A 13,657-nucleotide genomic window follows, 5' to 3' on the forward strand; every position below is an offset into this window, starting at 1 on the left:
GCTGGACGTGGGATCTGTACCCATGCCACATACTGCGATGGCCCATTTCTAGGCATCATTTTAAGAATCATCCCTAACCATAGTGACTCTGCAAGCTGAATGCTGTGATAGCAGCAGAAATGGACACTTTAACATCATTTACAGAGTAGTACATCCACCCACACGCACCAAGTTGAGTATCTTGTGGATTACTAATTGCTAACAGATATGGCACTTACACTACATCCTTACTCCCACTTTTTTACTTACTTCTTACTTGGGATTCCCATGGAAGTTCCCCACTTTTCCTCCTTTTCTATCATTGTTAACATCACTATCCTCCATCACTCAGGCCTCTGTCTTGGGTTATTTTAAACTCTACCCTCTTCTTGTCTCACGCATCCTGGCTGCATTTAAATCCTGCAGCTTCTTCCTTCTCAGCAACCATTCTCTTCTTTCCATCCCTGCACCAAATCTCCCATTCGAGCCCTCATTAGATCTCACTTTGATTACTGCAGTATTTTCCTCGCTGGCCTCCCAAGCATGCACATTGCACCCCTCCGGCCATACAAAATGCAGTCACTGAACTCCACTTCTTTGTCTGTTGATCTGATCATGTAACTTTCCTACATCGGGCCTCTAGACCCCATCACATTTAAGCATTGCATCACTGCATTCAAAGTTCTGCATAACTCTGCCCCTTCCTACTTAGCCTTCCATTGTCAAGTTTTGAATTGCCTCTCACCACCTCTGTTCTGCCCATGCTCTCAGCTTCTCCCACAGTCACCTCTGTTCCTTCTCCCCTGTGGCCTCCAGTGCATGGGACTGCTTCTGTGAGCTCATCCACACAACCCTTTTTGAACGCCCACATCTTCCATACTGCTTTCAGTGTATCAAGTTGACTTGTGTATAAATATATATATTTGTATACTGTTCACAGTCCTTTATTCTCCTAACCGCTCTCCACTTGTCTGTCCTTCCAGCTGGGGCTGTCTTCCTTGGTGGTTTGAAAAGCATCTACCAGTTGGGCAACTAGATTTTCAAAAGTGCCCCACACCCAGCAGTTCCCATTGTGACTCTTACAGCCAGATTTACAAGGAGCTCAGTTTACATCACACACCCAACATGCTGAGCTCTTTTGAAAATCTGTCCAGTTATTTTGGTGCCTAAATAGGAGCTGAGGTGTGCGTTTGCTTGTTTGTTCGTTGTTGGTTTTCTGGAGAGTCTGGCTCCAAAGATGGCTCAACTCTTTTGAAAATCTGGCCCATAAATGCGAACCGCCATAAATAATTTTTTGTTGTTTTTTAAATAGCAAAACTGATACATGTCTAGATACTCAGCTTTGATTTCCCACATAGATCTGCCTACTTCTTTCTTACTATGATGACCATTAGAGATGTGCAAAAGTAGTTGAAGATTGTCATAGACAGTTTTTTGAGTCATCTGGTGTTCTTCACCCTGACTCATGAATAAAATGCAAGTAAAAACACCAACCACCCAATAATGAATTGGTCCTAAATTATGACAAATATACAGAACTGTTGTTTTAGTTATTCATTACCAAACTGCTCATGTTTTAAAGGCTTAAGCAGAAGAGAAATAAATCTCAGTAAAGTAAATATAACTAATAAAAACTCTTCAGAAATGCAAAGATTTGTATGTGGCATGCAATGCTGCACCTTCTTTATAACACCACCAAGTTCAATGGGAAGCCATGTTCATCTCTGCTCAAGCCACACACCAAACTATAACCATTGTTCTCTCCTTCCTCAAAGCTGCCTACATCTGGGAAAGTCCCCTTTATCCACTCTACCATGCTCTCATCCTTTCCCCCTTCAAATATCTTGTGTGATTCACACTACTTCCAGAAGGCCTATTAAAACCCTAGTCATCTTCTCAAACTAACAGCATCATTAAAGATTATGGACTGGATTCTCCAGTCTGCCAAGTTTGCTTTTTGCTGTTTATGCAGCCAAAGTGAGCTTGAACCTATTGGAAGATGCCACAAGGGGCAGAAGGGTGTGTCAGACAGGTGGGGAGATGGTGCGGTGGGAGAAGGGTGTGTGGCAGAGAGCCCTTTGCTGCTCTAACTTCCAATGGGGCCAAGTAACTGAGAATCCAGGAGCTGCAACCAGCTTTTTGTGGCATAGTGGAATGAGGTATGTGTGTGTGTATGTGGGTGCATATATATAATCTTGAAATACTTTAAGATCAGCATGATCTTATGGTGTAATTCTTGGCCCTCCTTCTCCCACATTGATTGTTGCAATTCATCAAGTCACTGTTGGGTCTTAATTTATAGTCCAATTCAGCAAAGACTTTGCATGCTTCACTTATGCAAGTGCGTAGTCTCATTGAGTTCAGCAGACTCACATTCATAAAGTTAGGCATACGCTTAAGTCTCACAGCGTTGGTTTCTTACTTTGTAAGCTTTCTGGAGTGAAGGCGCTCTCTTTCTCTCCAAATCCCTATCCATATTTAAGGGGCTGTATAAATAATACAAAGTGCACACTTCATCTTGCCATACCCATAACACTTTTTTCATTAGTTTGAAAAACATACAATAATAAAAAATCAGTCCAGTCTGACATTTTAGGGAGGGAAAGGAGGAGGGGATAAGTAGCTGTCTCCAAGTGTTTGACAGATGTGAGGTCCCTGCAGGACAGATCTGTAGGTTAACTGTGATAAATGGTCTTTGGCTTCAGTGACTGAAGAGAGGTCATCCTTTTCAGGGCACTCCCTGCATTCTGAAATCTTTGCAGCAAATTCTTGTTGGAGTACTGAACAAACAAACCAGTTCTTATTTACACTGTAGTGAAATTAAGACTTTTTCAACGAAAGATGTTAAAATATTAGACCAGAGGGCTGAGATTTATGAGAGAGTACTAATGTTTCTTTACTGGGACATGGATGCTGTTAGATTTCAAAAGACAGTAGGTCCAAAAAGACAGCTGTATTTTCCTTTACAGTCGTTTTATAGGGAGAACTTTGTTTGCAACCCCAGCAGCTGCACCCAGTGACAAACTCAAAACCCAAAGTTCTCCATCTCGTGTACTCTCAGGCTCTCTCTCTGTCTGCCTCTGCCTCTGCTATGATTCCTTTAGAGAGTAACAATGCAGGGTGCTAAGAGAGAGAGAGAAACCCACAGAGCCTTGACTGCATGATGTGCCAAAAGTTTATTTCAGCTACTCCTGTGGTGGTTTTTTTATTCTCTCTCTCTCTCTCTTTTTTTTTCTTGTTACCCCTGGCGTATGTCCAGTCAGTGAGGAAATAAATATGTGAAGAAAGAATGCTATGGAATGTTAACTGCACTGGCGTATTTTCTTCCTTTTATCATGCCCCAAGATTCAGTGAAGTTGATATAAATTCACCATGGCTTCTTTTAAAGAGCATAACAGAAAGGCATTCTTCCTGTAAGAGTCAGACTGTAAAAGGTGATTTTTCTTTCACTCAGTTTGGTTTAAGCCTGTAAAAAGCATTAAGTGAAAAATCTGATATATTTGTTAGGGCATTTATTGCATTACTAAGTTATATTTTCAATTCCCAGTGAAAGGTTTATAGAGAACATAAACCTTGAAGAGTTTTTGTTCAGGATTAAAGATATATTTTCCCCCGTTTCTGGAGAAATAATAGCCTATAAAATGATGGCTTTTTTAGTAATTATTTTTAGCTGTATTTATTTTCCAAGGATACATTGTTCAGCTTGCTGAGATGCATGAAGAAGACCTTTTAAAAACACTATCCTTATTAGAAGATGCATGCCTTTTAAAGGTTTTCAAAGGAACATAAAGCTTCTGATTAAATGTAGTTGTAGTTTTTATTAATTACATTTACCACAAGGAAAGACCTTCCAATAAACTATAAATCTAACATATTCTGAAATCTTCTGTAATGGCATACGTAATCTATTATATGTTTGCCATAATGAATATCTTTAATATTCAACTAACTGGTATGCTGAAAGAAGACAACTGATTAATGGTGAAAAGAAGTAATTGCTAAAATCTTTCTGGGGAAAAATGGTAAGGGAAGCTATGATTAAAATTTCTTGGGAAATACTTTTCCCAGGAAACATTTTTTACTCAAAGAAATTGATGAAAATTGCAAACAAGGACATATAAAATGAACCTTAAAGCTGACCTACCTATGAATACTTTTGCATCTCTGTGTTCAAGCAGTTTGTCACCATTTTAAACAAGAGAAGAACAAGACGCTCAAAATAATTCCATTGAGTTGAAATTTTTTCAAAATCAGCAATTCTACAATTATATGCCAGAATGTCCTAAATAGCATTCGGAGTAAGTGGGACATCTGACATATACTATACTTGCATGTAAAGCTACCTCCTTTTATTTTTTCCTAGTTCCTAATACCATATTCAATGGCTCTCACTCCATGTGATGCCTCAGCATACATTATGCTGATAAGATCATATGCAGGACACAATACTGCATTGGGCTTTTTAACTTTCACATAGCCTTATTCCATATCCCAATGGGCATATGACTTTTAATGTAGATAAACTGTGCAATATTGTAAAATAAGAGCATTATGTCTATAAACTGGCAGTAGTTTGCACTGGATTTATGTGGGAGGTGTGATCGCCCCAGCATAGTTTATTCTATGGCATCAAATAGAGCAAGAGACAATGGGTGTGGATGTCAGGACCTAGAAAGAAGAAAAATAAGGTAAGTTTAAGTCAATCATATGCAGAATGGCTCTCGTTAAGCTCTGTGTTCAAAGCTCAAATCAGCCAAGTTTATAATAAATGGCTTGCACTTCTGTAGTGCTGTCCATCTGAAGATCTTACAATGCTGTATAAACTTTAAAGGAATTAGTCCTTCAGGGAACCATAGGTGAACTTATTATCTTCATTTTTTTGCTGCAGGAATTGATGCAGCGGTAGATCAAAGCCCCAGTCGAACAAAGCACCTAGAAACATACTCAAGTTTAATCATATATAGATTTATTGAACTCAATGGAAATATTCACATACTTAAAGTTAAGCATGTGTTTAATTGTGTTTCTGGATTGGGTCCTGTAGGAGAGCTGGGAAGGGAATGCAGATCTCATGCATGGTCCATGTATTGAAGATTGTCCTTTCTCCCATTTGTTCCTCATTCTCACTAATGATTATTAAACAACGCTGTGGATGACCCAGGTGATAACACATTAGTTTGGTCTGTGGTCCAAACTATGTTGTAGCCAAGTTTTAAAAAATACTTTAGCTTAAGTAAACAGCCAGTTGTAGGGAGGTGCTATAGTGTTTCCATCCCCATGGGAAAGTAAACACTGTACATGACACTGATTCAGCAAAAGGCAAGGCAGATCTTTCATCCTAGGCATTGCAAGGAACAGTATGCTTCTATACCGGGTATACACCATGCTAAGCTATAGCTCATGCTTTGTCCAGACAGAGCCATACAGGATGACAAATTAGCTCCAGTGGAAACCTAGCATGTGTTTTAGCCTGATTGTGTCTGGCCATGTCCACACAGGCATTTTATAACCTGGTTGTCTACAACTGAGCTTAATCCACTATTGACCTCAGTTGTTTTGAGTGTGTAGACTGGTTCATACTCTTGCTATTTGGTGCATTCAGCATCACCTAGTGCTAAATCTTCTGGACTAAAGCATTACTGAGCCTCCTCTTCCATATTTTTGTTTTTTTTTAAATCCTCAAACCAGGCTACTGGAGAAAAAAGATTATGGTCTTGATTCTACATTCCCGTAAAATTTAGAAACTGGTATTAAGAAATATATATCGGCCAGTGGATTTTACCCTTAAAAATTCCTACAAGAATGTTTTGAACAAGATACACTAATTAGCACAAATGTTTTCATAAGTAATGTAGTTGTGTCCCTCTTGTTGTTGGCACCTTCATTTGCCACTTTTACTTTTTTTTTTTAATCATGACACGGTATTCATCTTGGCTTTTTCTCCAATTAGCAGCAGCTGTGTGGCTGTTCAGTGAGAATTAGTTCAAATAGGTCAGACTTATTACCTTGTTGGAATGCACTAAATCAGCTCACCTATGTGGCTTGTCTAAATAGGGCTATGGCCTTCTTAAACACCTACATTAGTGGCAATACCAAGAAATCAAATACTTACGCATGTAACAATGTACATACACCACAGGAAGAATTATCATTGATGTTTGTCCTGGCTTTTATTTTAATGATAAAGATTTAGCCACCTTTCTAGTACTTTAATAAACAAGGATACTGATGCTTGACTATTCAAGTATAGTTAAAAGGTACTGAACTAACTAACCTGTACATTTCCAATAATCTTTTTTTTCATACACCTTTATGGAAATAGTGGAAACCTTGTAAAGAGTCACTTTATTTTGTGATCTGGCAAAACAAATCAACAGACAATGAGGGTAGCACTGCCTTAATTTTTTTTACAGTGTATGCCTCCTTTAGGAGTTCATTTGGTCTTTGATTTATACTATTTTCTTTCCTTGCAAATCTTTATTGCAGGGGAGTATATCATCTTACACAGGCAGCAGGCTAGGCTGGGGTAGACCGACTAGGCAATGTAAAATATTTTCTTCAATAGTTGTAGATGTTTGTCACAGTGTTTAGATTTTATGCTTTTATCTGCATCAAAAGTTAAAAGCATCCAACTGGAGCGCAGTACTAGTTTGGTCTTCATTATGGTGATTTCATCACAGTAATGATAATGGGCTAAATTCATCCCTGATGGGATTCAGTTGACTCTAGTAGATTTACAGTAGGGATTAAAAGAGCCCAGTATTTTATATCTACACGGTAAAATTATATACTCTGAAGCATAGGAATGGTTTCATTGAAGTCAATAGGTGCCCTAGCCATGCAAATGAGCGCACAAAATGGGCTACAATATTTGGTAAATGCTGATGTTACTCAAATTAGGCCTTACCCTGACCTGCAAAGACTGGCACACATGCTTAACTTTATACATGTGTGTACTCCTAGTGAAGTCTCTCAGATGCTCAGAAATACAGAACTACTTCAACTTGTGTCAGGATTCTAGAAAAAATGTGTATTTCAGTTGGCTCTCATTCAAACCCATTCCCTTCAAATTTATTTGGCCATGTTTTACCCAGTAAGAAAATTCTGTTCCTGGAAAAAGAAAGCCAAAGCATTACTAAGGACCCAGTCCTGCAAAGACTTATGCAACTGCTTAACTTTACCCATATTAGACTGCTCAGCAACAGGGTTCACAACATAGCCAAATAAATGTGAAAGAAATTGGCTTGAATAACCACCATCTTAAATATATTTTAATCTCCAGCGTTGGTACAGGTTTAAATGGTTTTCTTGTGTATGAAGATGTCATTTTGACTGTCTACACTTCAAATCTGTTAAATATAAGCCCTTACAGAAAGAGATCTACCTGCTATAGAAAATTGTAATGTTTTATGTAGCAAAAAAAGCAGTGTACTTCTCAGAAATACAAATACTCATATTTTGACTGAAGAGTGAATGGCTTGACAAAGAAAACATTAACTATCACACCTAAAATTTGCACAGTTTTACATCAGCACTCAGGAGTGGCCTAAAAGGAGAAGGAAGGAAATGCATTTTTGTCTCTGTCATTTACTGTATAGGAGTCCTGTGAGTTAAAACCACTAGTGGCAAAAATCATGGTACAATTGTTTACTCTTTAGTAACATTTTGGATTTATAGTGTAATATAGGCTTCAGCACTGAGACATTTACCATTCATATTTATTCCATTTATAACATTCAAACTTTAGACTCAACTAAATGATGTGTGTTTTCTGCTTATAAGTTGTTTTGGTGAGCATATCCAATGCTTAAGTTTGGAACTGTTGTAGAGTGTAGGTCTCATGGTTAAAGCACTGGGCAGATATTCAGGAGATTTTTGGTTCAATTCCAGCTCTGCCATATACTTACTGTGTGACTCTGAGTCACTTAGGTGGAGATGTTTAAAGGCACTTTCAATGGGCATTGGCACTTACCTGCCCTTCATGCTTTGAAAATATCCCCCTTAATCTCTCTGTACCTCAGTTCTCCAGCCTTAAAATGTAGATAATACATCTTTTCTACTTTCCCTTGTCTGTTTAGACTGCAAGCTGTTTGAGGCAATGACTGTCTTTTGCTATATTTTTATACAGGACCTCACACAAAGAGGCCTTGATAACAGTTGAGGCCTCTCGGCATTAGTGCAATATGAGTAATGAAGTAGTAATTATAGTATTTCCTTGCATACTCAAAAGGAGGCAAATCTGGAATTTTCAAAGAGGATTAAGGGAGTTAGGTGCCTTAAGAGAAACAAATTAGAAGTATGCCATGAGAGTTGTACTGTCAAATTACAGTTTGATTTGGAAATTGTAAACACAAAACAAAATCTGTTTACCTTGGGGAAGTATTCACCTCATTTGCTGTCAAAAATGCATAGACAGGAGTAATCTTTGTTTGTTTTAAATACCCATGTCTTAATTATTAATGTGAATTTAAACCCCGCTCTTCATTTCATTTAACAAGCAAAGCACCCTGAGTTCAGAAGTTCACTGCACATGCCTGAATCTTTTGTTTTTTTTTCTCAAAAGCTTAAACCAAACTTCAGTGATCCTAGTCATGTTCTGCTTGACCAAATACTGACCTGCCTTTGCAACAGAAAGAAATGTAAATCTTTTTTCTGAAATTAAATCAAATTCTTGTAATCCAGTGAGATTTACAACTATTCAATTCTAGTCCTACTCATAACTTTAAAGTGAAATAAACTAAAATGGTATTTGTTTTGTTATGCTAAGGAGATATGTATATCCAGAGCTTTTATTTTTATGGGAGCAGGTATTTTTGTAAATATTCACAATTTAGCTCTTTTTAAAAATCTTTCCATTGCTGCTTGTGCCAGCACTTTCATACAATTTAATGGTCAACACTAAGGGCTTCACTGTACTTGGCTGTATGCAGCATTTTCTATTGAAATTATGTATTCTGCCATGACCAGTAAACATTCCAAAGTGATTAGTGTGACAGTAAGTGAAGCATGAATATTGAGACTTGCCATATCTTGCATGCCAAGTTACTATATGGCCCAACTGCTGTGAGACAAAACATGCTATTATGTCTTAGATACAAAGCCATATTGTATGAAATTCCACCCTATCACCATATAGAAAGAGGTGTATTTAGGAATGGAAAAGTTTTTTCTTTTGATTGTTTTTAAAAAACTTTTCTACAGTATATAGCACCTACATACAGGACTCAATCAGAAAATCCAATTCTCCTCCTCCCCCCATATTAAGGAATACGATCTGAAATGTATATCAGATAAATTTAACTAATTTCTAGAGGAACTTTAAAAGAGGATATTTGTAAAAAGGTACCAATATTATGTATTAAATGAGTTTCACCAACAAGTTCTCATGTAGTAAATGTGTTCATAGTATATGAACATGCAGTATATTTTTATAACTTGGAGAATGACTTGCTTTAAACAAATCTCAGGACTTCACATGCATATTTCCTTTTGCAATGTCCAGCTATTCTCCATTTGCAAAAGACAAATTTCCTGAAGAAGAATTTCTGCACTTCCAACCTATGTAAACAAAAATAGAACTTTTACATAGATTTAAAGGTATGTTCTAGCTCAATTAGAGGTAATGGGCTTGATGCAGGAATTAATGGGTGATCTTCAGTAGTATGTTTTATGGAGGCAGGAAGACTAGATGATCGTAATGGTCTCTTCAGGCCTAAAAATCTATGAATGCCAGAGAGTATACTACTACTACTAACTTGGTTTCTGGAAACTTCAAAGCAACATAAAAACAGCTGATCCTCACAATACCCCTCTAAACACTATAAGGGGTAAGTAACCATTATAGTCAGAGCAGGTCAAACTATTCATTGCAAACTTCTTATTCAGTGAGTTTAGTCCTTTTTTTCTGTTCACCAATTTTCTGTCAACAGGTCCCAATTTTTACTAATTTATTTGCCTGTTCAGAATTGTTTGGCTAGTTGATAAGACTATATTCGAGCTATTGATGGTTTGCATAGTATTTGTACTGAGTATTGTGTTGATTATTTGATATTTGGAATTTGCTTCTTGACTGGTCATCTAAGTCAGGTAGTATTGTTTTTGTTCCTTGACAGGATAGTCTTGGCTTTATAAACTACTTCCACTCAAAATATATTTCATTTTGTTGGGAAACTTAATTTGTTTCTTAGTTAAACAAATCTTGGGGATGGGCCAGATACCCATTTTCCACCAACATTCATGCAATCATAATTTTACGTGTTCAAATGTATTCAAGAAAGCAAACAAAAATAGGATGCTAACATATTTAAATCAAAATTTTGATTCAGAATTCACAAAAAATGCTTTTTTCACATTTTGCCTCGTTCTTATCCTCATTTTACAAATATAGAAAATGAGGGTCAGAGAAATTAAATATTTTTTTACATTTGAGTGATGTTTAAGGAATAGCTAGCATGGATTTGTCAAGAACAAATCATGCCAAACCAACCAAATTTCCTTCTATGACAGGGTAGCTGGCCTAGTGGATGGGGGGAAGCAGTAAATGTGACATATCTTGATTTTAGTAAGGCTTTTGACACAGTCCCACTTGACATTCTCATAAGCAAACAACTACAAACTACTAAAAGATGAAACTACTATAAGGTGGGTGTACAACTGGTTGAAAGACCATACTCAGAGAGTAGTTCTTCGAGTAGACACATCCATGTATTCCATGTAAGTGTTTGTATAGGCCAGCACACTGAAGTTGGAGAACTTTGTCTAGCAGTACCCGTAATATTCATCACCAAGTTATATATCTACCAGCGTTCATCACTAAGCCACATTCACCCCAGATGAGCAGCATCTTCACATGTTGTATACCAGGCTGTTTGTCTTTTTACCTGGATAAGACTAAATCTTTCCATTCTTCATCTCGTCTGTTTCATATGCGGACTAAGTTAAGGGGTAAGAGATCTCTTCGCAGATGATCTCCCAGTGAATAACTTCCGGGAACATGACAGCATATGAAGTAGCTCAGACTACTGCTCCTCAAAGGGTACGAGCTCATTCCACAAGGGCCCTGGCAACGTTGATGGCATTTCTGATTGACATTCCTATATTTGCTGGGCTGTCACTTGATCCTCTGTACATACATTTACAAACCACTATGCCATTACTACTGCATCCAGATCAGATGCAAACTTTGGGAAGGCAATCCTTCAGTCTTTGTTCAAATAGACTCTGTAAGGTGCACAGTCGTGCAGCTGCCTATTAAGTGCTGCACATGCACTCAGGGCTGCGGCCGGGAGAGACATCTTTCCCCGCCAGCCCAGCCCCAGACCTCCTGCGGCCAGAGGAGAGGTGCCTATCCTGCAGTCCCCAGCTCAGCCCCAGACCTGCCACAGCTGGGAGAGAGGCACCCCTCCCCCGGCCCCAACCCAGCCCTGGCCCAGATTTGCCCTGGCCGGGGGAGAGGTGCCCCAACCCAGCCTAGCCTGGACCTGTTGTGGCCGGGGGAGAGGCACCTATCCCACAGCTCCAGCCTAGAGCTGCCATGGCGGGGAGAGGCGCCTCTCCCCCCCCCAAGCCCAGGTGCTGGTGCGGGGAGAGAGAGTGAGCTGGGGGGAGTCCTCTCTCTCCCCACCATAGCCTTGGGGAAGCCTGTACCCCAAACCCCTCATCCCCACCCCAGAGCCCACACCCTCCAGCCAGAGCCCTCACCCCCCACCCCACCTCAGCCCTTTGCCCCGGCCCTGAGCCCCTCATCCCCAGCCCCATCCCAGAGCCTGCATCCCCAGCCAGCGCCCCCCCACCCCTCTGCCCCAGCCCTGAGCCCCCTCCCACACTCCAAAACCCTCGGCCCCACCACCACCACATGAATTTTGTTATGTGCACTAATATGGAGGTGATGTGTCACACATCACCTCCATATTGATGCACATAACAAATTTCATTTCGCACATGGGTGGGAAAAATTAGAGGGAACACAGACTCTGAGCCCCACCTCCTGCAAGTACTACATGGAATACACAACTACACCTACTCGAAGAATAAAAACGCGTTTATTTACCTGTGTTGTAACTGTTGTTCTTCGAGATGTGATGCCGATGTGTATTCCACAACTCACTGTCCATCCTCTCTCCATTGGAGTCTGTGCTCGTGATGTTTGGTGCAAGGGAACTGGGGAGGGAGGGGGGACAGTGTCAGAGCGGCGCCACTCTTATAAAGCCAGGGGAGGGACAAGGGCTACAGTGCACTAGCGCCGCCCCTATGGATACTGCTAGGCTAAGCTATCTGGTTTCAGTACACTGGGTGCGCACGCACCTACATGAAAAACACATCTGCATCACACTTGAAGAACAACTGTTACAATACAGATAAGTAACTATTTTTTATCAATGGTTTTCTGTCAAACTGGGAGGACATATCTAGTGGGTCCATTACTAGTCAATATTTTTATTAATGACCTATGAGGAAAGATATTAATAAAATCTGGCATGTTGGTTCTGAGAAAGAAAGAAAGAGAGGGGACCTGATAGTCTCGAATATGTTAAGGGCTGTTATAAAGAGGATGGTGATCAGTTGTTCTCTGTGTCCACTGAAGGTAGGACAAGAAGTAATTGGCTTAATCTGAAGCAAGAAAGATTTAGGTTAGATATTAGGAAAAACTTTCTCACTACCAGAGTAGTTAAGATCTGGAATAGGGTTTGAACGGAGGTTGTGGAATGCCCACCATCAGGTTTTTAAGACTAAATTGGACATAATACCTCTAGACTTAGTTCTGTCACAGCACAAGGGGCTGGACTTGATAACTTCTCAAGGTCACTTTCAGCCCTATATTTCAATGATTCTATGATACAGGTAATGAAATACGTGGCCTGATGTTCAAAGGTGCTAGACACCCACAGCTCTCACTGAAAATCAGGACTCTCTTATTTTGGTTCCTTAATATGGAAGCATTTGAAAACTTTGCCCTAAATGACTTGCCTGAGTCCAGATGGGTGAGGTAATATCTTTTAGTGGACCAATTTCTGCTGGGGTAAGAGGCAAGCTTCCTTCTGCAGAGCTCTGTGTAAGCTCGAAAGCTTGTCTCTCTCACCAGAAGCAGTTGGTCCAATAAAAGATATTAACTCACCCACCTTGTCTCTCCAATATCCTGGGACCAGCATGGCTACAACAACATTGCCCGAGGCCACACAGCTCTTGACTTCCAGTGCCATATGCAGTCCACTAAGTCAGGCCTTGCTAGCTCCAAGTAATCACTGGTTCATGAGAAGTTTAGGTGTGCCCACATGAATGTGATTTTTCCCAGACTTTATCTGCCCCCCTGTAACTAGGGATATGTGTACTGACATTTACCAGTGTCCTGGTTTGTAAAGCACTTTCTTGTAAATGTCATGAAATGCCAAATAAAGCAATTGTTTAAGAAACCTGGAATTAATCCTCTGGCAAAACTTGGACTATGGTGAATGACTGACATTGATGCCCGTATTGCACCACAAACTGAAAAAGGAGAAGATGTAGCAAAATGACACTGAAAAGTACCTTTTGCATTTTACATATGTTTACCCTAGAACAGCAATAAAAAAAACAAGTCCTGGAAATTTCTTCAAATAATAACTGGCTGGGATTAATGGCCTGAGTTTGTCAACTCTTTCCAGTCAATTGTTGATACCCAGGAATTCTCTGGACAAATAAC

At 39.5% G+C, this 13,657-nt stretch overlaps 1 protein-coding gene across 6 annotated transcripts in view; it reads left to right on the top strand.

The window, feature by feature from the left end:
• Positions 1–13,657, top strand: part of CDK14 (cyclin dependent kinase 14) — a 543,695-nt gene that overhangs the window by 439,692 nt on the left and 90,346 nt on the right. The window lies entirely within an intron of this gene.

The sequence above is a fragment of the Mauremys reevesii genome, linkage group 2 (assembly GCF_016161935.1).
Source record: "Mauremys reevesii isolate NIE-2019 linkage group 2, ASM1616193v1, whole genome shotgun sequence".
Classification (NCBI taxonomy): Eukaryota; Metazoa; Chordata; order Testudines; family Geoemydidae; genus Mauremys; species Mauremys reevesii.